Below are 26,544 nucleotides of genomic sequence, written 5' to 3'. Positions count from 1 at the left end.
GACAATTTAGGTGGAGAAAAGTGTCACTAGCTTCTTACTGTTTGGCTTCAGTTCTTCATTTATATCTATTTTTATTATGTATAATTTGAACTCTTTGAACTTCAGAATGAAACTGTTATGCTTAGGAGAAGAAATGTTAAGGCTCAAAATCTCTTTGCTGCTTTCAAATTGTACATTTTTCCTTAGTTTCAAATGAGCAAGTTGAATTTGTCAGGTTGAATGGCAAACACCTATTCTCACATTCCATTAATTCAGGAAGCTCTCATATAATTGAGAGCAAAACCAGCATTCTTAATAATGGTAAGATTGTTAAAAACATTTTGTGTTAAAGTAAAAAATTTGAATGGTGTGAAAATTTAATCAGGCTTATTATTACATAAGTAGATTTTCAAGTCAAGTGTTTATCTTTAAATAGAGAAACATTTATTGGAAATTAGAATAGAAATAAACTTTCTTGCCAGGGAGGAACTTACTATAAGACTAAGTACTGTTCCATGTTAAAAACAAACAAAAAAACACAAACAATAACTTTTTTGTATCAATGTACATTAAGCAATATAGCATACAAAAAGTATGATAGGGTAGCACCACAATACATGCTTTTGTTTATAATATTAAGTAAAGGTGTCCATATTACATATAAGTATGTTTTGTCATGTGATTTTGTTGATTATATGAATGGTAAAATAGTTCCATAATGTTCCCAGGCCCCACAAAATAATGTACTAAAGCTTACCAAATATTTTCTTTGGGAATTGAGTGAAAAGTACACTATGAAATGTTGATTACTTTTAACTTACTGCCTCCATAATATCCTCACATTTTATCAAAGTGTATTTTTTTTAGAACTTTTTTTTTAAAAAATTGGGGCCGGAGAGATAGCATGGAGGTAAAGCATTTGCCTTCCATGCAGAAGGACTATGGTTCAAATCCGGGCATCCCAAATGGTCCCCTGAGCCTGCCAGGAGCCATTTCTGAGCATAAAGCCAGGAGTAACCCCTGAGCACTGCTGGGTGTGACCCAAAAACCAAACCAAAACAAAATTATTTCATTTAAAATTTATCATTAGTTTTTTTTTTTATGTTTTGTTCTCTCCATGAAGTTTCCATTGTTATGTTTAGATTGTGTCATTTACTTTTTTTTGGGAGGGGGAAGGGCATCCTGTAGCTCTCAGGGGTTACTCCTGGCTCTGTGTTCAGAAATCACTCCTGGCATGCTCAGGGAACCATATAGGATGCCAAGGATCGAACCTGGGTCTGTTCCATGGCCAGCCACGTGCAAAGTAAATGCTCTGTCGCTGTGCTATCACCAGCTGCTTAAATACAGTATATTCATTAAAGTTTTCAAAGAGAAAAGAAATTTTCTTCCAGTTTTCATGATATTTCAATCTTCACAAAAGAAAATATGCTAATAAAGATGCATTCCTCCATTTCAGTACTTTTTTTTGATGGTCTTATCATAAATGAAAACTTTTTACTTGAAATAATTTCCATAGAATAAGCTAACAAAAAACTGACTCAAAATGAAAATTTTCAGCATCATAACTGATAAATCTTTGCACCTATCAAATCTGCATTTAGTATTCAAATATCCTTCACTAAGACCTGCAATTTATTAATGATTTATCTTCAAGTTAGTATTAGTATACTAATTTCAGACACTTTGTGTGCTTTATATTTAATTGGATCACTTTGTATGTTTCATGTTTAATCATGTCTTCTCACCAAGAAAAGCATTCAGTGCATCATGAATACACTGGTTTATCTCTCAATGTAACATTGACCATTTATCTGGCTCTTGACATTCCAATTTTTTCCCAACATATTGTTTACATACAACTATACCTCATATTGAATTTCATAAAACATTATGTGGAAGCTAGTTTATTTCTTTCTACTTTTCTTTTTCCTCAATTTCTTCTGTTCTTTCTCAGTTTCATAGATGGGCTTTTTTATTTTTGTTGCTTTTTATGCTTAGTAAAGCTAAAATACTCACAATCAGTATTTATTTTTAACCAGTCCAAGTCTTTTTAAAATAAAATTGGAGATTTTTCTGAGGTAAATTATGCAAATTTCATAATAACACATCAAAAATACAAATACAAACTTTACATTGCTAAACATGTATGACTTTGATTTAAGTTCTTTTTATTTTTTTTGAGGTTTTAGTACTTTTTAGAGTTTGGTTCTATGTATATGAATTATGTACTATTTGATTAATTAATAGATATTGTTAAATTATGGTAAGCAGAAGAAAAATAACTAATGTCTTAAATAGCTAAACATATTAAAGTTATTGAACAATATTAAATAATACTAAGCATATTAAACAATTGAATAATGTCTAGGGCACAATTTATAAAGGGTTAATAATAAATATTGATAATAACTTTGAAGTTTAAAGTATTAACTACTTTTTATTATTAAAATCTAGTCCTAGATTTATATGAATTAAGTTAGGTAAATAAAACTTGAATTTCAGGTAAAAGCAAATATCAGAGCACTAGTTATTTTCAGATAAAACATTTTAATAAAAGTACTCTTTGGTTGGTATTATTTTCTAATAACATTAGTTGTCTAACAAACTAGTTGTATTTTACATACCAGCTACAATAATAAGGCTAGCAAATAAAGCACTTGCAAAATAGTTGTTTCCTGTCATTCAGAATTTTATAGTTATAATTATAAAATCTTTCATTCATATAAATTATATAAGAATTACCCATTTGACATTATTTTGCATCCAGAAAATTACTACAAAAGGCCCTCCTATCATTAGGCTTTAACACATTTATCACTTTAATCACTGAAAATTCAAACTGATTATAAATTTTATTATAAATGTGTAAGTTGTTTCTCTAGGATGTAATGGGATAAATAAGGCAAACTAATATATCTTCAATCATAAAATAAGCAGTGTAATTTATTTGTACTATCTTGGTTAATGTTTCTTTTTGAGAGAAGGGCATTAAGTAATGTCTCTATTTTGCAGATGAGGTAAACAATACACTGACAAAGAACTAATTTAAGAAAGGTGACTTAAGTAGTATGTAGAAGAAACTCTTTATTATTTATTTTCAACTATATTATAATTTGAACTTAAAGCTATCTTATTCAATGATTCTTATGTTGTTTCTGTTGAGTTTATCAAAGTCTTCTATTTTCATCTGTTCACATTCTTTAAGTACTTTTTCCATTGTATGATCATTTGCCTTAAGTTTCTTTTCCAATCTCTTCTGCTGTATGAAGTTGTTCTGCATTTCATCTTCCACTTCACTGATTCTATCCTCGGTTGCTGTTACCCTGTTGGAGAGGCTTTCCATTGAGGTTTTCAGTTCCGCTACCATGCCTTTCAGTTCTTTTAATTCAGTTTGGAGTTTTCTGATTTTTATCTTTGTTTTCTGTTCAGCTAGAGATATGTTTTCTTTGATTTCCATGAGGATCCTCCATATTTCTATTCTAAACTCTCTATCTGAGAGATAATTCAGATGGTTGGTAATTTTTGGGTCATCAAAGCTATAACCTTTATTCTCTGTGATGATGTTTACCTGCGAGATTTCCACATTGTCATGCTTGTAGTGTGATTTATATTCTGCATATTGTGGTAGGGTTTATTAGTTAAAAAGAGTGCATGCATGACCAAGCAGAGTGGTCCTGCTCTTGTAGAGCCTCTAGGAGAGAGTTTTTGCTGGGCCCTTTTCGGCCCTTTCAGAAGAGGTTCAGAAGACAGAAGAGTAAAGAAACATGCACAGGCAACTGACCCCTTCAGTCTCTCCCAATTGGTAATCTCACAGCAGGGACAGATTCCTCCCACCTGCTTTCACAGACAAAGGATCTGCCTTTCTGCCAGGACACTGCTGGTAGTTGTTTTTCACTTACCCAGTCCCTCTTGTACCCTCAGCTTGGGAACCTCTAGAAGGGAATTTTTGCTGGGCCCTTCTAGGCCCTCTCAGAAGAGGTTCAGAAAACAGAAGAGTAAAGAAACACGCACCAGCTATCTTATTCAAACTTTATTCTTGTGTGTGTGTGTGTGTGTGTGTGTGTGTTTTGGGTCACACCCAGCAGTGCTCAGGGATTATTCCTGGCTCCAGGCTCAGAAATTGCTCCTGGCAGGCACGGGGGACCATATGGGGGACCATATGGGACGCCGGGATTCGAACTGATGACCTCCTGCATGAAAGGCAAACACCTTACCTCCATGCTATCTCTCCATCCCCTCCAAACTCTATTCTTTCTCCTGTAATTTGGGCTCAATTAAGAAGCTGAGAAAACTTGGAAATAAAAGAATACTTAATTTTTCAAATTTGGGAAATATTACTATTTTATTTGATTTTGTGAAAGAGTTCCACTTTGGGATATTTAAACAATACTGATTAATTAATATAAGTAAAATATGTGATTTTAATTAGCACATTTTTCTTTTATTAGTTTGGGAATGTATAGTAATATAATTGCAAATTTTTAATCAAAACTTTATTTTTTTTAGAAATGAAACAAGTGTAAATAGCTAAAAATCTGCTATGTACTGATTCTTACTCAGTGTCACAATTTTTTCTATTACACTTTGCTGTTTAATTTTATGTATGTTATCCTTTTATCACCTTAATAGGTAAAGAAAGAATTGCTCTCTTTATGACTAGTACCAATTGACATTCATATATTTAGGTATTGATACACTGTGATTTAGTCTTTCTTTACCAGTTGTTGAATCTTCAAACTTAATCTCCTTCTGTATTTTTTATTTATAAATGATCATGATAATAGTCATATATACCTGACTAGATTACTTTGAACATCAAATAAATAATTGTTATAAATAATTTAAGATATCATTGGGGGCATTGTAGAAAGAAGTAAAATGGTAGAGCACATGCCAGTATATGGTTTGATTCATGACATTGCATGATCACCCAATACAATGAGGTACAGCCTTTATGGCTTCTAAGTACTTCAGGAGCCCAGTAGTACTGTGTCCTGAAAACCAAACAGTAAACTGTCAAAATGAAGCCTAGAATTCCTGGGAGTTAATTTAAATGGTCCTTAGTATCCCTCATCAAATTGCTACACACATTTCTGAGTGTTGCCTTTAAAAAAAAATAAACCAAGCAAATAAAAGAGACAAAAACTGGTATATAGTATGCATTTGTATTGATATATAGTATGCATTTGTATTGATGCATTTTTTATTATGCTTATTGTACAAGTTAAGTAATTGAGATATAAGATGTCATGTTACTTACCCAGGTTATTAGTGGATGTGAATAAGACTTCAATTTTTTCCACATATTTTATTGTACCACTTTAGTTAATTCTCAGTAAATTCTATGTAGGTATAATTATAAGCATCTACAAAGCAATGACAAAGACCCTAACAATTTATTTTATTCCAGATAATGAGTCAAGGAGGGAAATTTTTATTGTAATATTTACAATTAATATAATCCTGGAATGTCAAATTTGAAGTAATCTATCAGGAAACATATGTAGCATAATATATATCATAACATATATAAGTTATATATATAACTTCCCTTTGAAAGTAGGACTTGCCCAATTTGAAAAATTAGAAAATTTTACTTCAAAACATTAACAGATTTGATTTGACTTTTAACTTACTTTTTACCCATTGATACAGTAATTGAAAACTACATTTTTGTAATTTTTGTAATTGAAAACGACAATTTAAAATCTTCTCTGTATATTCTTAACTATTCATAGTAATCATACTTTTTATTTATACTGTACCAAGGTGGTACTTTTTATATTGTTATGCTTTGTTTTGTTGTATTTTGCTTTGTTTTCTGAGGGTTGAACCACATTAGTCTATGTTCAGGCTTACTCCTGATTTGTGTTCAGTATAATTCCTCAGGGGACTAAATGGGATGCTAATCATCAGACAGGGGTTAGCTGCATGCAAGAAAAGTACCTCACCCAAGTTCTACTTCTCCACCAACCCATTGTAGTTTTTGACCTGCTCCTATCTTTATACAAATATAATGTTTTATGGAGTGTACAAACTTTTGTACAAAACTTTTCCTCCTTTGTCCTTTGATTACTTTTTGTTTGTTTTAGTTTTGGGAGGTGGGGACATCCAAAAGTACTTAGGAGATATTCCTGGTATAGTGTCAAGCATCACTACCAACTGTTCTGAAGACAATGTAAGGGGAAGCCTCCTGAATGCAAAATATGTACTCCAAACCATTGAGCCATCTCTTCAGGTTTATATCTTTAATTTTTGTTATTGTTATTATGGTTTTTGTTGTCAGATTCCCATACCTCTTGTTTTTACTAAAAGCTTACTCCTAGTTCTATGCTCAGGGATTACTTCTAGAATTCCCAAAGTACCATACATGTTGCAGTGGGTTGAACCTATATGAATTGTAAGCCAAGTGCCCTACAAAAACTTTTATCTCCCTACCTAGGTTTTATGATCTCTAAATTTTTGCCATTAACGAGACTTACTAAACCTCATGATAATATATTGATTTTAGAAGATTTTATTTTTGTTTGTCTTATTTATTGGGCCATATCTGATAGTGTACATTTACTCCTAGATCTGCCAATAGGGACAACTCAAGGCTGGGATTGGTAAATATATTGAGTGCCAAGGATCAAACAGCATTGGCCACATGCAAGACAAGTTCCCTACCTGCTTTACAATTTCTCCAGCCACAGAAGTTTCTCTTTTTGATGTACCTGCAGTTTCCCATTATATTCTCCAACTTCTTGAGAATTTCAGGATTCCCTTGATTTGATAACAATACTGTAGTTTCACTCAGGGACTTTTAATTTCTATTTTATTTCCAAAGCTATATTAACAAGGTAGAATAATAAGCTGCACATTCATATCAATCTTATTAAATAATAATATGCTTCAGAAAATAATTTATAAGTATTGTGACCACATTAAATTTTTGAAGCATTGTTCTAGCCAACTATTGTTCCATGTATGATTCTAAGAATGCATGGACAACTACATTTGAGAATGTTAGATAAATGCAAATTTTCAGGATCTACCTGAATCATATAAATTAAAACTTATGGTCCAATATACATAGTCTAATATACTTCCGGACATTTGATATGCACTGAAGTTTGAGAAACAACCAAGAGATCTTTTCATAGAAAGATTACATTTATTTTTGTTTCCTATATATAGTAAGAAATTGCAAGTACACAATTCTTGCAAGAATTAATTTAGCTTTTTCATCAAACTACTCTGTAAGATTATCATTCTCTAATATTTCATAGAACATTATATTTTTCTCAAAATGTTTCTATTTATTTACTTGAAATATGAGTTTTTATTTGTGCATATTTATAGTATGTCTAAGAATTACTCATTTACAGAATAGGTAAATAATATTTGACTCAGCTAAATTTTTTATTCTTTATATATATGCTTTTGCTTGCTTTTTGTCTCTCCTCATCCATGTTTCTTGACATATTATTTTAATACATCAAATATTAAATATAAACTAAGGTAGACAATAACCTGATCAATGGAAATGTATCTTTTTATAACAAAATAAATAAATCTTATAAGAGGAAAAAAAGAAAATTAAACTAAGGGAAGTAAATAAATTAGGTTTTAGATTAGAGATAGTTTCTGGGCACATTCATAATTTCTGCCTTGACAAAATGTCAAAACATATGGTAATTTTATGGTGCAAAAAGTCTCAAAACCAGAGGCAGCTGGGTCTGAAATAGGGTTTTCTAGTCATGAGGGAGTGACATAACTTTTGTTGCCCAAAGAATTCTTTCTGGTTTCAAACAGTGAGGACTCAGATAAAATTGCCCAGCTGGGTAACTAATGCTACTCTTGGCAACAGCAGGTCATGGATCCTTTTCATTGAAAAGGGAAACACTATAAATAATAGCATTTGTCAAGTACTTTGTCACTTCCAAGAACTCCCAAAGTCCTGACAAGTAGACATCAATGTTCTTTGCCAGCTTACAGGTGGGTATGTTTTAACACACAGAGGAGAATTAAAGAGAGACTAGAGAGCAAGACAAATGCCGATGTGTCACCTTGGTTTAATATGTTAGGCTAAAAATGACAGCTATGTCATTTTAATTTTCTTAATTATTCATGCCCAAAAGATTAGATATTTTACTGAAGTTTTATTTTTTAAATGAATTTGTGCTAAGAAAATAACTGATTTATATGTCTAAACTCCATGATGATGAAGTGAACAGTCATTTATGATCTATATTCTAATTTTAACCAATGTCACCTAAAAGAACCCAACTCAACAGGTTCTCCTCAAGTCACATATTACAATTCAGAGAGGACAGATTGAAGGTGTTTACTTAGATAGCCATGTACACTTCACATGGCTAGTTTTCAACGAGCTGAGCATCTATTTTACCATGTTTTTTATTTTCCAGCATATAATTGTTTGGTTATTGTGGATGAAGCTCTTTAGAAAGGCAGACCCTGTACAAATAAATTTTTACAGGACCTCTACTGTGCCCTACTACTTTTCTATACCTGTTCCAAGAATAGAAAAACTATCACTAAAAATTCAAAGTTTTTCAAAATAAGTTTCAGTGTATTATCTTATTTGCAAGTAAAATATTGCTGTTTATAGGCAAATGGTATTTTTTTGGGGGGGGAGTCACACCTGACAGTGCTCAGGGGATACTCATGGCTCCATGCTCAGAAATCATTCCTGGCACTCTCGGAAACCATATGCCGGGATTTGAACCACTGACCTTCTGCATGAAGGGCAAACGACTTACATCCATGCTATCTCTCAGGCACCCAGCAAATGGTATTAAAAGAACTCATGGTATTGTCTATAATTGATAAGATTCTTTCTGGAAATTGGGAGGGCAGAAGAAAGGGAGAGAGGAAGGGAGTGAAAGTGGATAAAAAAAAAAGAACAAAAGAGTCAATGGCACTTGATCAATTGTCATAGCCTCTTATTAAATTGCAACCTACCTTCTCTGAATACCTATGTTCCCAATCTTTAATTCCATAATGTGTTATTTTGTTCATATACTACATCTCAACTCCTAATTACTGTTTCACAGAGATGTGTATTATATTTATGATTTCCTTTAATTTTAAAACATTTTTTTAGGGATTACAAGTCATTGTGTTGAGGGATACCAAGGAGACATCCAGTGTTGTTTGGAGGCTCATATACTACATAAGTAAACTTAGAAGCTCTCTGTTAGGTATATTTACTACATGCTGAATTGTTTTGTTTTGGGAGGATGTGAAGATTAAGTATCATACTATAACTTGAGGTATTGTTCCCATACCCTGTTTATCATTTTCTATATATCTACTATACTGAAATATATTTTAGGGAAGGAGGACATTTTTCTCCTTTGGACTCTTTAGTCCCTAACACTTAGACTATAACTGACATCTGTATATTTTTTAGTAATAATTGTTGACTAAATAAATTATAGAAAATCCTTAATGCAACCCCTACTTGCCTATATTATTTGAGAGGACACATACAATGATGCTCAGAGTTTCTCCTGGATCTGCACTCAGGGGTTACTCATGCTGATGTTCAGAATCTATATAGGATGCTGCCTATAGAACTTGGGCTGACCATATTGTAAGGCAAATGCCCAACTTGTACTCTTGCTCTGGCCCCTGCATTACTTTTCTTGATGCCTAAATACAACTTATTTTATTTTATTTTGTTTTTTTGAGTCACACCTGGCAGCACTCAGGGGATACTCCTGGCTCTATGCTCAGAAATCGCTCCTGGCAGGCTCAGGGGACCATATGGGATGCCGGGATTCAAACTACAGTCCTTCTGAATGCAAGGCAAATGCCCTACCTCCATGCTATCTCTCCAGTCTCACAACTTATTTTAAATGAGTAGAAATAAACAGCCACCTCTTTAAAAATTTCAGGGAAATAGTGTGTAAAAACAGATAACTGGATTAAAAATAATAAAAAGATGGCACATTTTATGTGATGAAATACTTTGCTTCGATTAGGAAAGATAAAGTCATGATTTTGGGTATACATAGATAGATATAAAGAGTATATGCTGAGCAAAATGAGTCAAAGAGACAGGGAAAGACATAGAATGATCATACTCTCCTGTGGATTATTTATGTATATATAAGATATTATGGTAATATATTAAAGATAATACAGACTAAGGCCAGAAGGACTAGTCCATAAAAGAAAGCTTCCACAAAGAGGGTGAGTATAGTTTGGGTAGAGAAGAGGACACTATAACAATGATAGTTGAAAATTATCATTCTGGACAAGAATTGAGTGCTGAAAGGAGCTAAAGTGATACACAAGATACCCCTTCAATAACAATATTGAAAACCACATTGTCTAAAATGAAAAAAAGGAAGAGGGAGAGAAGAACAATGTCTGCCATACAGGCAGGCAGAGGGGAAAATAGAAGAAAAACAGGATAATGGTGACAGGAGGTGTGTACGACTTTCCATGACTAAAACTCATGCAGATACAATACTTTAACTGTATCTCACAGTGATTCAATTAAGAAATTATATATAAAAAGATTCTAAGCTAGGTGTGGGAACGATAGCATAGTGGTCAGGCTTTTGCCTCGCAAGCGCCCAACCCAGGAGGGACCATGGCTTGATCCCAGGCATTCCATATGGTCTCCCCAGCCTGCTAGGAGTGATTTCTGAGTAAAGAGCTAGGAGTAACCCCTGAGCGCCACCAGGATGAGTAAGAAAAGATCCGAGACAAGTTATTAGGAAATAAGGTTTCGGAGATCATTTAATTGTTAACGGTGTAAAAAGGATTGCTTTTTCGTCCATAAAGATTCTACTTTTACTTATATTTTATTATTTTTAAAATTGTATAGAGGCTAAAACTTTCTTGAATGGTCATGCAATACCAGGGGCTACATAGTTCAGAGCCTTGCACAGAATAGTCATATGCTCTACCACTTGATCTATCTCCCTGCCATTAATGTTAAAAATTTACTTTTACTATTAGTTATGCCAGAAATAAATGGTGGGGAACAAATCTATAAGGGCTACTTTTCTAAATGAATTCTCATGGTGCTTTGTATTAGCATTTTTTAAAATATTTAAAAATGACTATATTAAAATATAACTTCATAATTGTTGAAGTTCTGGACCTTGTTTGCAGATTAAGTGTCCTTTTAAGGAATGCATTCAGTGCCAACAGCATGGCATTATCCTAGTCTATGTCAACTGAATACTAGCTCTCAAGCTTGAAAGCATAAAGGTCTAGTTTATCTGTACAAGATAATTTTTTGCATAAATAAATACTCAGAGATTGATATATGAAAACAAAAAGGCCTCTATTCTCTTATCTTGAGATGGAATATAAATGCACCCACGGTTGCCCATTAATCACCTTAATTTTCATGTGAGCCATATTGTAAAAATTACCAAAATGGACTCTAACTGTAGCTAGAAAAAAATATAGCATGTGAGAAAATATGGGAGATAAATAAATTACTTAATATTATGGTACATTAATTTTCATATGGTTAACTAAATATGAGTACATACTCTGAAGAAACCTTATATTCATTTTCTTGTGCCAGAATAAACGTATGCCAAGACAGAGGCTCATTAGTGAGAATATACCTCTCTCATTCCTTAACCTTGAACAAAACCCAATAATTTTGTCTCCCTAATCTAAAATTCTTTTTCTTTTAAATGTTTTAATATATTTTATCAAATATTTTTAAAAATGTTTATTGAAACCATTGTGATTTACAAAGTCCTTCATAGTTTGATGTGAAACATACATACAATCAATCAGCGCCAATTCCACCAACAGTGTCCACCTTCCTTCACCAATGTTCTCCATATGCATCCCATATCAACCCCCTTGAGACTGGTTCTTAGCCCCATCCTTTCATATCTGTATTTCTCCTCTTCCACTCTGTTTCTTTCTTTCTCCTTGGCCAAGGATGTTTGAGACAACTCCTATTTAGACCATTTGTATTCCTTCCTGCAGTCATTCTAAATACCACATATAAGTTATATAACTCCTTATTTATCCTTCTTCTGGCTTACTTCATTTAACATATTATCTTCCAGTTCCATTCATGTTGCTGCAGATTTATGATTGCAGTATTCCTTACAGCTGAGCAGTATTTCATTGTATATATGTACCCCATCTTCATGATCTACTCATCTGTTTTTGGACATCTAGGTTGATTCCAAATCATGGCTATTTTACTGAGAGTTGCGATGAATAGTGGTGTGCATACATCCACTTGCATAAATATATTTCTGTTCTGGGGATAAATACTTACAAGAGGGACTGCTGGGTAGTATAGCAGCTCAATTATGAATTTTGTTTGATCAAATCTTACTAATTTATTTTACTTGATAATTTTGCCAATGAGATATACTATATTTATTGATTCACTCACAGAAGCAATGTATCCTTTCTCATTTCCTGCATTATCTGTCATGTAGATCACTATATGGACTATCTTATATAACTTCACCTAAAACTCTGATCATTCATTACCTATTTAGTTTAGACTTACTAAATGAAAGCAGATTGTTTTTATCTTTTTATCTGTTGGTTCTAGTTGTGGTGGTGTTTTTTTTATCACTATAGTTAAATAGCCTAACGTATATAAATTACATAAAAGACTCTTTTTTAAATATATGATTCTCAAGATTTTAGGTTATAATTATTAAGCAAAATGCCTTGAGTTCTCATATTTTGTAAAACTTTTGGTCTAAACCATGTTTAATTTTTAATAAGATGTTTTGCTAGTTATCTATAACCTTTATCATTTTTAAGGAATTAAATCAAAATGGATTCATAGTTTTTGTTATTTCAGCACCAAAAGAGTTGTTTTAGTTCTTTTATGTGGTCCCTTGTGCTCGGGGGAAAAAATGGTTGAACAATACAAAAATCCCTTCTTCACACCTATATTCATTCTGCCCTATTTACAATAGCCAGACTCTGGAAACAACCAAAATGACCTTCAACAGATGAATGGCTAAAGAAACTGTGGTGCATATACACAATAGGATATTATGCAGCTGTCAGGAAAGATGAAGTCATAAAAATTTCCTATACACGAATATACATGGAATTTATTATGCTGAGTTTTAAGAAAAATAAAAGGCGTTTTTGCAATAATCCTGAGACAAAGAGAGAAGGGCTGGAAGGTCCAGCTCATGACATTAAGCTCACCACTAAGAGTGTGAGTGCAGTTAGAGAAATAACTACAATGAGAACTATCCTAACAATGTGAATGAATGAGGAATGTGGAAAGCCTGTCTAGAAGACAGGTGGGGATGGGGTGGGAAGGAGGGAGATTTGGGACATTGGTGGTGGGAATGTTGCACTGGTGAAGGGGGGGTGTTCTTTACATGATTGAAATTTAACTACTATCATATTTGTAATCAAGGTGTTTAAATAAAGATATTAATATAAGAAAAGAAAAATGGTTGAATTTAAGCCTACTTCTAGTAGAGTTGTAGAGATTAAACAATTAAATGATTACTAGATCCTCTTTTTATGTGTGCTCATGCCATGTATAGTATATGCTAGACGTCTAAACTCTCATGTTATTTGTGTTAGAACTTTGAGCTTATTAGCTAAAGTAAAGAAATCATGAATCACATTTTTCATTTTTTGGCTAAGTTACATGTCTTTTTTTTTTTTTTTGAGCCACACCCGGTGACGCTCAGGGATTACTCTGGATATGCGCTCAGAAGTCGCTCCTGGCTTAGGGGACCCATATGGGATGCCGGGGGAATCGAACCGCAGTCCGTACTAGGCTAGAGCTGGCAAGGCAGACACCTTACCTCTAGCACCACCGCTCCAGCCCCTAAACTACATGTCTTAAGAATACATACCAATTGAAAGATCTCATTTAGTGTATGTGATAAATTTTTATTTATATGTAGGAATGTTAACACAAATTGTATTTTTAATTCATTATCTCAAGAAAATAGATTAGTATAATTAATAATGAAATAAATCAATATGAATAATTAGTTAAATTATTATGGAACAAGAAAGTATTTTTATAGGCTATAGGACAAGAAAGTTATTTTAACTTAAAATCAATTTATGATTATTTGATTGTTCTGTCTAATACTCATGATAGTAAAATATAAAATCATACCATTTTACTATTGAGAGAATTTATAAGGAAATGTACAAACTTTTTATATGTATTTTTATTTTTAAATAAACTAATTTTAAATGTATTTTTATTTGATTCTTTGTAGGAGTATATTACTAATATTTATTTTGCAAGAATTGGGGTTCTCATATATTTTAATGTTTTCATGACTTGCTATAAAATATGTCTTTTAAAACCATACAGAGATCGCTAATTGAATATATTGAAAAAATTAAAAATTACAATGCCTATTTAATATCTGCATTAATGACCTAGTTACTTAGAAATGTCTTCTGTACTGAAATACTTCACATTCAGATTTCAACATAAAATTTCCTGGCCCAGCTTTTTCATGCCTGTGCTCTTAGTTTCCATTGTCACATGCTCTCAACATAATTTTTCTCAGCTTGATGAACTGGAAGTTATCTTAATTGGCTTAGTGGAGGTAAGCCAACTTTTGACTTTTGCATTCCTTTGAGAACACCTGAGCAGGAAGATCATGGGGTAGCTTGAACTATAAAGCACTTTGCAAAGGATTTCTGTAGTGATTTCTAGACTTGCTCATCAAGATGATATGTCATAGCTTACCTACTCATAGACTAATAAAACTTATGAAAATAAAACAAATTAATAATATTTTAATTACTGAAAATACTAGAAATTTTATACTAGAACAAAATAAAATTGGAAATAGACATGTTTTTTTTAACATAATTTTTATTTTGATCATAGTGGCTTACATATTGTTGACAATAATATTTTAGGTACATATTTACATAAAATCAGGGGGGATTCCCATCACCGGTTTGTCTTCCCTACTCCTCCGTTTTTGTCCTACCTTCCATATCCTCTTCCCTCACCCCCAGGGCTGCTAGAATATGTGGTTCCCTCTGTACCTATCCTATTACTTCGTAGTCTTACACCTGTTTGGTCCTGATGCCTCCTTTATTTCCCCCTCTAATTGGGGGGCAGGACTAGCTAGTTCAAGTTATGTGGTTTTGTTTGAAGAGGAGAAAAATAATAAACTGGGGTAACATGTTTTTATAAAAACTTTAAAAATTAGTTAAGAAAACTACTGGTTTAAATTCATATAATAAATGCAAAAATTATCATGCCTGTTGTAAACAAAAATTGAAAACCTAGTAACATTTCTTTGTACTCATGAGGAAAATAATGTTGCATGACAAAAATAAAACAACACCCATAACATCTATAAGGCGAAATTCAACCAGAGACACAGAAGAAATTTGACCAGCTAGAGTAAAATTCATAGTCTTACATGATTAGAACAGGTCAAGAACTTTGATAAAAATATAGATAAAATTTAATATGCATCTGTTTAGATAACAACAAGAAACACTTATGAAAAATTTCCTTAAAATAATATTGGTTAATTAATTATAGTTGGTAATTTCTGAAATCATAGGTTCTCCCACTATTCAAATACAGCCTTTTATTTAATATTTGTCATACTATTTTGTGAGTCTGGGAATTTTTTATCTTTAGTTTGCATACAATTTTTTCAGTGTTGTTTCAAGCTTTTTAAATAACCTACCAAGTCATATCAAGTAGGAACCTTCTACTTTTAGGAAGCAGAATAAGCCTCTAGTAAAATCAAGAAACAAGTGAAAAGTAAACAAAACAAAACATATGTTGAAAGTTCAGATAAAATGAATCAGGATAAATAATAAAAATAAAGATACACATATACAAAGAGAAATAGTTTTAAAGGGAAATCTTGAAAGAAAGTTTTGGGGTTTGGGGATGGGTGTCACTTGCCTGTACTTAGATAAGAAATAATATAAAATATGTTACGATACTCCTTAAAACTATCAATATTATCATTAAAGAAGACTGAAATAACTATATAACCATGAAAAGCCTAACAAAATGTGATGTGTAAATATAATGTGGTGGCAGAGGTAGATCCAGAAAAGGAAGTATATAATTAAAATGAATGAAATCTAAATAAATTATCAAACAGTAATATGTATTTGATATAGGTTCATTATTTATCATAGTATTACTCTATCAATGGATCATATTAATAAGTTGGGTAGCTGGTGGGAACATATGGGAATTCTCTAATTCTGCAGTAATTCTACTATAAAGTTTTGTTCTATAACCGTATTTTAGATAGTTTATTTTTAAACCAATTAAATGTATTATTTTTAAATATTTTAATGTTTTATTTAAAAATCTTAACTATAGAATTGTTCATAGATGGGTTTCAGTCATAGATTGTTCACCATCTATTACCAGTGTACCGTTCCTGCCATCAGTGTTTCCTATTTTCCTTCCACCTCCAAACTGGGACAGGCATTTTGCTTCTTTCTCCATCTGTATCTCTCTGCTTCTGTTTCTTTGGTCTTTCTGTCCTTCCTTTCTCTCCCACTCTCTCTCTTTTTCTGTGACCATAGTTTTCACTATTATTAATGAAAAGGTGCCATGCATGTCACTTAATACTCTTTCAGCACCCATTTCTTAAGCAAAATGATCAGTTCTATAACTAACTGTACTCACCAATCTTTGTGGCAAGATTCCTACCATGGACTGGTTCTCCTGACCCTCATTTTTGTTGTGTATGGATATTGTTATCATATTATCTTTTATTTTTCTTATATTTCACAAATGAGTAAGCTTATTCTATATCCCTTTCTCTCTCTGACTCATTTCACTCAGTATAATAGTCTTCACTATACCCATCTATAAGCAAACTTTAAGACTTAATTTTTCCTAATGGCATAGTATTCCATTGTGTAGATGTATCACAGTTTTTTTAACCAATCACCTGTTATCAGGTACATGGGATGTTTCCAGATGCTTGCTATTGTAAATAGTACTGTGATGAACATAGGAGTTCAGAAGGCGTTATTATATTTGTCTTTGTGTCACAAGTAGTATTGCTGGATCATATGGGAGCTCATTTTCAGGAATATCCATATTATTTTACAAAATGGCTGTACCAATCTGCATTCCTGCCAACAGTGAGTGAGAATCCCTTTCTCCCCACATCTAAGCCAGTAGTGGTTATTCTTGTTCTCTGTTATGTATGAGTCTCTGTGGTAGGAGCTGATGTGTTGTTTTGACTTGCTTCTTCCAAATAAAAGTTATTAATTTTGACACCATACTCGTGATGTTATCCAGTGATATGCACGATATCCAATCATACCTTGCAGTGCTCAGGGATCCATAATGGATGTTAAGGATCAAATGTAGGTTAGCCAAATGCAACACAATAGCACTACCAGCTGTACAAACTCTTCCATCCCTGAAAATATGTTTTTAAAGGTGTTGATTTTCTAACTTACATTGAAGAGCTTTCACATAGATACTAATAATAATGCTCATTATATAATATTAAATATATTTTGAAATATATTATTAGGTTAAACCTGAACATAAATATATGTATTATATATACTTATACATAATAAATATGTTATAAATAATTAATAAATTAATATTAATATATTATAAATATATAAGATAATGCATGTAAAATATATGGCAAGTTTTTAGTTTATTAGATGTTTCAAAAGTAAGCAGATCACAATTTTGATTTTACATTTCTACTTCAAGTCTTTATAGGAGAATTATTTTTTTCTTTGGTTTCTTGAAAATTTTGGATATCATATTAGTGGGTCAATAGAATAATATAGGAAATGAGGACATGTAATAGGAATCAAAGTTTCATCAGTAAGTAATTAATTTCTGGGCTTTCTTCCCATGAAAAAAGGGAAGTTCTTACTTGAAAAGTGATCTTAGCTTAGTCAGTATTTTGCATAAGTCTTCAACTTTGTTTATAAAATGAGATTTTCTAAAATGGTTGCTTTTTTCTGGATATTTATTGGCTGACCCATTAAAAAAAAACCTCTGTTATCTATAAAAGCTAAACACCCTCAACTTTTACTAATTTCCTTAGCTTTGATATTCTGTAGAAAGCTGGGAGGTGATATTTTGATAATGTTGACAAATATTGGTAAAATACCAAAATTATTTTAAAAGCATCATTTTAATTCTGTAGAAAAGTAATTATAGCTAAAACTATAAAACAGAGTCTGGGAATATGTTATATTTGCCAAGAATCATGGTATTTAGAGCTATTTTTTTCCTGAATAGAATAAAGACATCTAGACATGCCAAAGGATCTCAATTTAAAATTTACATTATGCATATCACAGTACAAAAAGATGATCTGATACATAGCTGAGAGTGCCAGTTCTAGGTGAAAAAACAAAATGAACCAATTTATAATTTGACTGCCATATTTTATTTTCTGTCATATTTTTGTTTATTTATACAATTAGCAAACAGGCCTATAATATTTGCCAAGCACAGTGTTAAATGATTTTAATATATATGTAAATATATACATGTATGCACATACATAATATTCAATTACTTTAATATTAAGTACATTTGTTAATAAAAATTAAGGACCCAACAACATAGAATCAAATGGATTATGCTACTTCTTCAAAGTTATATGGATTTGACATTAAAATCTCAGATCTGATTGTCTCTTACATCAAAATTTTCTAAACTTCCTACTTGTGATACCTTTGTATTTAATAATTGCAATATGTAAGCACTCGCCATCGCGATTAAGGAAGAAAAGACATCTAGGATATTCATATAGGAAAGAAAGAAGTGAAGCTCTTGTTATTTGCAGAGGTCATAATATTACCGTATTTTCCGGCGTTTAAGACTATTTTTGAAACAAAAAAAAGTCAACCGAAAATCGGGTTTTGTCTTATATGCCGAGTATATCCTGAAAAACGTTTCAATATGCCGCTAAACAAAAATTATCTGAATATTGCCACAAAACGAATTTTCCAACTCGATCCTGCACCAATCACTGCAAGGCTGCTCAGACTGCCTCTCTAACTCAACCAATCCAAGCAGGCTTTTTATGCATGCAAATTAGACAATGTTCTGGACCTGAATCTACACTGTGAAAGCCTTCTCAGATTGGCCAGAGTCAGAGGGGATGTCTATTACAGAATAACCTTTGAACCTTTGCTTGTTGTGATTGGCTCACTGTGGTACATACAGTTGCAGCACAGGAACGTTCTGTCTGATACAGCGAATATAGGCCTAAACCTATGTTTTTTTGTTTTTGTTTTTTTTTTATAATTTTTTTATTTTGAATTATGAGAACAAAAGATGCAAAGAAAGAGGATAAGGTAAAGTTACAGTGGAAGGACAATCACCCATAACATAATTATCAGAAGAAGTCCCCTTGCTGATATCTTAACTTTGAACTTTCACCAAAGAAAGTTAAGATAAATAAAACAGAATCCATGTGCAATTACTTTGTCCCTCAAGTCCCCAGATTGTAGCACATTATAATATTTCTTAACAGCACACAAGGCAATCTAAAGCCATCAAACTTACGTAACTCCTTAAACATTAGAGGCATAGTATTTTTTACATTTCCATGTACATGCATATTAGCTTAAGTTAACCTCAAATTTAAGTGGGTGCGTTTTAAGGATTAGAGTCAAAGAAGCACAGTAAAAACAGTGTTAGAGTGGCAATTGTTGTTTGCATAGGCCCACCAAAATATGAGAGGCATGGAAAGGAATAACCTTGGCCTAAATACAAAGAGATCCTACCCCTGAAGTTTCCTGGCATAAGACCAGCTCTAGGCCTCAGGAAAGTTATCGTTCGCTCCAAGACATTGTCCGTAGCGCCAACACACTTATCACACAGTCTCTGTTGTTGGTCTCATGTTTCTGTATTAAAGATTCTGGAATCTGCATGTCCTACATTGAAGTCATGATGTGGAGTGCCTTCTCGTTTAACTCACCATGAAAGGGCAATGCAGGAAGCCCTGTCCTGTAAGCAGGTTGTTGTTGTTAAGTCTTCTCAGTGTTAAGGGAAGTCTCTTTTGAGCAGGACGATGTCTGAGCAGTGGTAGGGTCTTCCGTGGTAGAGGATTGCTTCCAGGTGATGTTATAGACAAACCTCACCATAAAGGGGCAATACAGCAAGCCCTGTCCAGTAAGCAGGTCATTGTTTTTGTTGTCTTCTCAGTGTTAAGGGGTGTCTCTTTTGAGTAGATCAATGTCAGAGCAGCTGTAGGGTCGTCCCTGGTACAGGAATGCCTCCGGGTGATGTTATATACAACCTTGGATGTTTTGTAAATGTCTTCTGTAGATCAAGGGGTAAATGGAGAATGCCCATTCTTCTGAGGCCTGTGCCAGGTCTTTATGTCAATGTTCAGGGTGTAAGGTCTCATTGCACTACAAGATTTGTGTGTTCCCATTTCTATTAGATAAGAACTTATTGGTATGTATAGTATTTTCCCATGTTAGTGAGCCTACGCAAACAAGATATAAAGCCACGTGGTGCTATCAGATATATGGGGGCATAAGAACATTTCCAACAAGACCCATGACTTGGTTCAAACATAAGTATTAAACTGAGGGATTCTTTCACACCAAATTCCATATTGAGCAGTTCACAAAGAGAAGATAAAAAAACATGGGGGGGGGGATCATCACTGTATAAGAAAGTATTTAGCAAAAGTTATAGCCATCAAAGAAAACACCCATAAAATGTTGAAAAGATATGTGTCCTTTTTATGTCTTTTAAAATAGTTGGGTGGGTGTTAACTCTAGGGCACCACTTTGGTCTGTGACTTAGGACTCAACAGTACTTAAGTTAGAAAGGGTAAAAAAGGAGTAATGATGATAGGAGTTAAAGAAGTTAAAGAGAAATATGAACTTATGAAGGGGTATGCAAAAGGGCAGAGTACAAAATGGACATTCTGCATACATAAAAACATAATTCAATGATAGTGAGTACTATTAATGTTTCTTGTGAGAGTACTATTAATGTTTCTTGTGAGAGTACGATTAATGTTTCTTGTGAGAGTACTATTAATGTTTCTTGTGCGCGCGGGGGCGATAGCCCCCCGCGCAATTTTGAAAATGTAGACTAGACAGGATTACCAGTGCCAGCCAAACCTCCTCCTGCTAGACTCCCGGCTCCCAGAAAGGAGAGATCCTTCAAGCAGCTGGGAGACCAGAAGTTCAGAGCCCCACCCAGACCCTCCCTAAGGAGCCACATGGATAGTGGGGGAAGGCCTAGGGTACCTTCAAGCTCCACCAAGGGACCCAACTCACCGGCTTGCCCAGGCGTGTGGCCCGGGGAAGCCCTGGAGATCTGGAGCAAGGCGGCAGAGGGGTGCTGGGGTTACCCAAGTCCCGCACCCCCCCTAGGCCTGGCCAAGCAGGCCTCCGGCATGGCGGGGGCCTGCCAAACCTCCTCCTGCTAGACTCCCCTAAACCTATGTTTTAACTGCAAAATCAGGGGGTCGTCATCTTATACGCTGGCAAATACGGTATATATAAAAAAAAACCTAAAGATTCCACAAAAATGTTTCTAGAAACAATAAAGTTGTATAGTAAAGAGGCAGGATATATAGTTAATATGCAAAAATCAACAACTTTCCTATACAGAAATAATGAAAGAGAAAAAAATGATATTTAAATAAAACAATTCCATTCACAATTGTGCCTCAGAAAATTAAGTACCTTGGAGTTAACTTAACTAAAGAGATGAATAAACTACATAAAGAAAACTATGAAACATTGCTTCAAGAAATAAGAGGACATAAGGGAAATGGAGACATATGCCATACTCATGGATTAGAAGAATTAACATTATTAAAATGTCAATACTTTCTAAAGCATTGTATAAGTTAATGCAACTAATAAAAATACCCACATTTTTCAAAGAAGTGGTAAGACACTCCTGAAATTCATATGGAGAAATAAACATCCACCAATAAATAGAGAAGTCTGTGTAAAACAAAATGAAGGAATCAATTTCCAGAACTTTAAACTATGCTATACAGTAGTAGTCATTAAAACATCATGATATTGGAGTAAAAAAGCCATTAAATCATTGAATAGACTTGAATACCTAGACATGGACCCATGTGTTTATGAACAATTAATTTTTCATCAAGGAGCAAGAAATATAAAATGGAACAACAAAAACCTCTTCAATAGTGGTGCTGGGAAAACTAGTTAACTACATGCAAAAAAACAAACTCAGACATATCCTGAACACCTGCACAAAGGTAAAACCACAATGGATTAAATACCATGATATCATATCAGAAACCATAAGATACACAGAGGAAAATGTCGGCAAAACACTCCATGACATTGAAGCTAAAGGCAATTACAAGGATTAAAAACCACTGGCCAAGCAATTGGAATCAAAAATAAACAAATGGAAATATATTAAACTCAGAAGCTACTGTACCTCAAAAGTAAATAGTGACTAGAATCAATGGCTACCCATGAAATGAGAGAAACTTTTCACTCTATACTCATCATATAAGAGGTTAAGATACACAAGATACACGAGGCACTGATTAAACTTTACAATAGAAAAATATCTAACCTCATCAAAAAATGAGGAGAAATGAACAAATATTTCCTCAAAGAAGAAATATAGAAGGCCAAAAAACACATGAAAAATGCTCCTCATCACTAATCATCAGAGAAATGCAAGTCAGAACAGCAATGACATATCTCACATGACAGAGACTAGTGCACATCACACACACAAGAAACAACAAACAAATCACTACCAACAACAAAAACCAGTGTTAGCACAGATGTGGATGTGGGGAGAAAGGAACTCTCTTTAACTGCTGGTGGAAATGCAGACTAGTCCAGATATTTTGCAAAACAATATGGACATTCCTCAAAAAGCTAGAAATTGAACTTCCATAAGAGTAATACCACTCCTAGGTATATACCTTAGTAATACAACAACACAATACAAACATGTACTCTGTTCCTATGTTCAATACAGCACTATTTACAATAGGCAGCATCTGGAAACATCCTAGGTGCCCAACAACAGATAAGTTGTTAAAGGAACAGTGGTACATCTACACAATGGAATAATATGCAGTCATTAGGAACAATAAAGTCATGGAATTTACTTATACATGGATGTATATTGAGACTATTATGCTGAGTGAAATGAGTCAGAGTGAAAGGAATAGCCATAAAATAATTTCAGCCATTAGTGCAATATAAGAAAAACAAAGATAGAATGATAAAATACCCAGAGACAATAGAGAAAAAGGTCAGGAACAAAGTACAGTACAAAGTATACACGCAGTAAAAGCTTGCCACAAAGAGTGGTGAGTGTAGCTAGAGTAGAGAAGGATCTACTATGATAATGATAGTTGGAACTAAACATCCTGGACATGAACAAGGTGCGGAAGTAAGAGAAACTAAAAGGCAACACATCCCCATCAATGTTGCGAACCACAATGTCAATAAAAATATAGAGAGATAAAAGCAGAGAGAGAGAAAGAGAGAGAGAGAGAGAGAGAGAGAGAGAGAGAGAGAGAGAGAGAGAGAGAGAGAGAGAGAGAGAGAGAGAGAAGAAATTTGCTTGCCCTAGAGCAAGGAGGGGCCAGTATTGGGGGTGGACAGAAAACAGAAGACATTGGTGATGAAAGGTGTGAACTTGTGAAAGAGGATATATATTGTATGACTGAAATCCAACATTGAACAATTTTGTAAACACAATGCTTAAAAGAAGTAATAAGAAAATTTTTATAATATCTTTATTTAAGCATCTTGATTACAAATATAATTATGATTAGGTTTCAGTCATGTAAAGAACACCCCCCTTCACCAGTGCACCATTCCCACCACCAATGTCCCAAATCTCCCTCCATCCCACCCCACCCCCACCTGAACTCTAGACAGGCTTTCCAGTTCCCTCATTCATTCACATCGTTATGATAGTTCTCAGTGTACTTATTTCTATAACTGCACTCACCACTCTTTGTGGTGAGCTTCATGAAGTGAGCTGGAAGTTCCAGCCCTCATCTCATTGTCTCTGAAGATTGTTGCAAAGATGACTTATATTTTTCTTAAAACCCGTAGATGAGTGAGACTATTCTGTGTCTCTCTCTCTCCCTCTGACTTATTTCACTCAGCATGATAGACTCCATGTACATCCATGCATAGGAAAATTTCATGACTTCATCGCTCCTGACGGCTGTATAATATTCCATTGTGTATATGTACCACATTTTCTTTAGCCATTCGTCTTTTGAAGGGCATCTTGATTGTGAATAGTGCTGCAATAAATATAGGTGTGAGGAAGGGTTTTTTTTTTTTTGTATTGTATTCCTGTGTTCCTAGGGTATATCCCTAGGAGTGGAATAGCTGGGTCGAATGGGAGCTCAATTTCCAGTTTTTGGAGGAATCTCCATATCGCTTTCCATAGAGGTTGGACTAGACGGTAAGAATAAATTTAATTTAATTTATTGTAAAAATAAATTAAAAAGATTAAAGAGAAAAGTCATGAATAGAAATATTTTTAGTCACTACTATGTTCCTTCCTGAAAATTACCAACACCAATAAGACTAATAGTTAACTTAATAAAATGCACTTTAAATAATATTTTTATTGAGATCAATCCGAATTACAGGTTTTTTTATACAGTTATATTTAAGGCATATAGTGACAGTAAATTAGGGCAATTCCCACCACCAATGTTGATCTCCCTCAGCCATTGCTCCCAGGATGCATCCCATATTTCCACTCTTGGGCCCATGACCTGCCAGTGTAACAGGTCCTTTTTGTATATAACTTGATGTATAAGTAAAATTTTATAAGATGAATCACCTTCATCTTTCAATTTTATAAGATGAATCACTTTGTAATTTGATTCATGAAAGTCAACAGAAGATAAATGCAAATGAAAGTCTATTGCACTTCAATACAAACAAAAAATCATACAAATAATTTAAGGGAATTTTCCCTTATAAAACACAAATCTTGAAGTTCACAGATAGGTTTGTGGAAAACTCTCCTATTGTAAATTTTTTTTTTAAAAAAATATTGGCATCACAACAGACAAAGAGAGATAAATTGTTTCCAGTGGTCAGCAAATTGCGGCTCGCGAGCCACACGTGGCTCTTTACACATTTTTTTTTATTTAAACACCTTGATTACATACATGATTGTGTTTGGGTTTCAGTCATGTAAAGAACACCACCCATCACCAGTGCAAGATTCCCATCACCAATGTCCCAAATCTCCCTCCTCCCCACCCAACCCCCGCCTGTACTCTAGACAGGCTTTCTTTTTTTTTTTTTTTTAATTTTTTTTTATTTAAACACCTTGATTACATACATGATTGTGTTTGGGTTTCAGTCATAAAAGGAACACCACCCATCACCAGTGCAACATTCCCATCACCCAAGTCCCAAATCTCCCTCCTCCCCCCCCAACCCCCGCCTGTACCCTAAACAGGCTCTACATTTCCCTCATACATTCTCAATATTAGGACAGTTCAAAATGTAGTTATTTCTCTAACTAAACTCATCACTCTTTGTGGTGAGCTTCCTGAGGTGAGCTGGAACTTCCAGCTCTTTTCTCTTTTGTGTCTGAAAATTATTATTACAAGGGTGTCTTTCATTTTTCTTAAAACCCATAGATGAGTGAGACCATTCTGCGTTTTTCTCTCTCTCTCTGACTTATTTCACTCAGCATAATAGATTCCATGTACATCCATGTATAGGAAAATTTCATGACTTCATCTCTCCTGACAGCTGCATAATATTCCATTGTGTATATGTACCACAGTTTCTTTAGCCATTCGTCTGTTGAAGGGCATCTTGGTTGTTTCCAGAGTCTTGCTATGGTAAATAGAGCTGCAATGAATATAGGTGTAAGGAAGGGGTTTTTGTATTGTATTTTTGTGTTCCTAGGGTATATTCCTAGGAGTGGTATAGCTGGATCGTATGGGAGCTCGATTTCCAGTTTTTGGAGGAATCTCCATATCGCTTTCCATAAAGGTTGAACTAGACAGCATTCCCACCAGCAGTGGATAAGAGTTCCTTTCTCTCCACATCCCCGCCAACACTGTTTATTCTCATTCTTTGTGATGTGTGCCATTCTCTGGGGTGTGAGGTGGTATCTCATCGTTGTTTTGATTTGCATCTCCCTGATGATTAGTGATGTGGAACATTTTTTCATGTGTCTTTTGGCCATGCGTATTTCTTCTTTGTCAAAGTGTCTGTTCATTTCTTCTCCCCATTTTTTGATGGGGTTAGATGTTTTTTTCTTCTAAAGTTCTGTCAGTGCCTTGTATATTTTGGAGATTAGCCCCTTATCTGATGGGTATTGGGTGAATAGTTTCTCCCACTCAGTGGGTGGCTCTTGTATCCTGGGCACTATTTCCTTTGAGGTGCAGAAGCTTCTCAGCTTAATATATTCCCATCTGTTAATCTCTGCTTTCACTTGCTTGGAGAGTGCAGTTTCCTCCTTGAAGATGCCTGTAATGTCCTGTAGTGTTTTGCCTATGTGCTGTTCTATATATCTTATGGTTTTGGGGCTGATATCGAGGTCTTTCATCCATTTGGATTTTACCTTCGTAC

General features: G+C 33.9%; 1 protein-coding gene across 4 annotated transcripts in view; it reads left to right on the top strand.

Moving 5' to 3' along the window:
- TP63 (tumor protein p63) overlaps positions 1–26,544 on the top strand; it is a 269,583-nt gene that overhangs the window by 13,064 nt on the left and 229,975 nt on the right. The window lies entirely within an intron of this gene.

Source organism: Suncus etruscus, chromosome 6, assembly GCF_024139225.1.
Source record: "Suncus etruscus isolate mSunEtr1 chromosome 6, mSunEtr1.pri.cur, whole genome shotgun sequence".
In the NCBI taxonomy this organism is placed as follows: Eukaryota; Metazoa; Chordata; class Mammalia; order Eulipotyphla; family Soricidae; genus Suncus; species Suncus etruscus.
The sequence above is the reverse complement of the archived record's forward strand: the minus strand, read 5'-3'. Positions and strand labels throughout refer to the sequence as shown.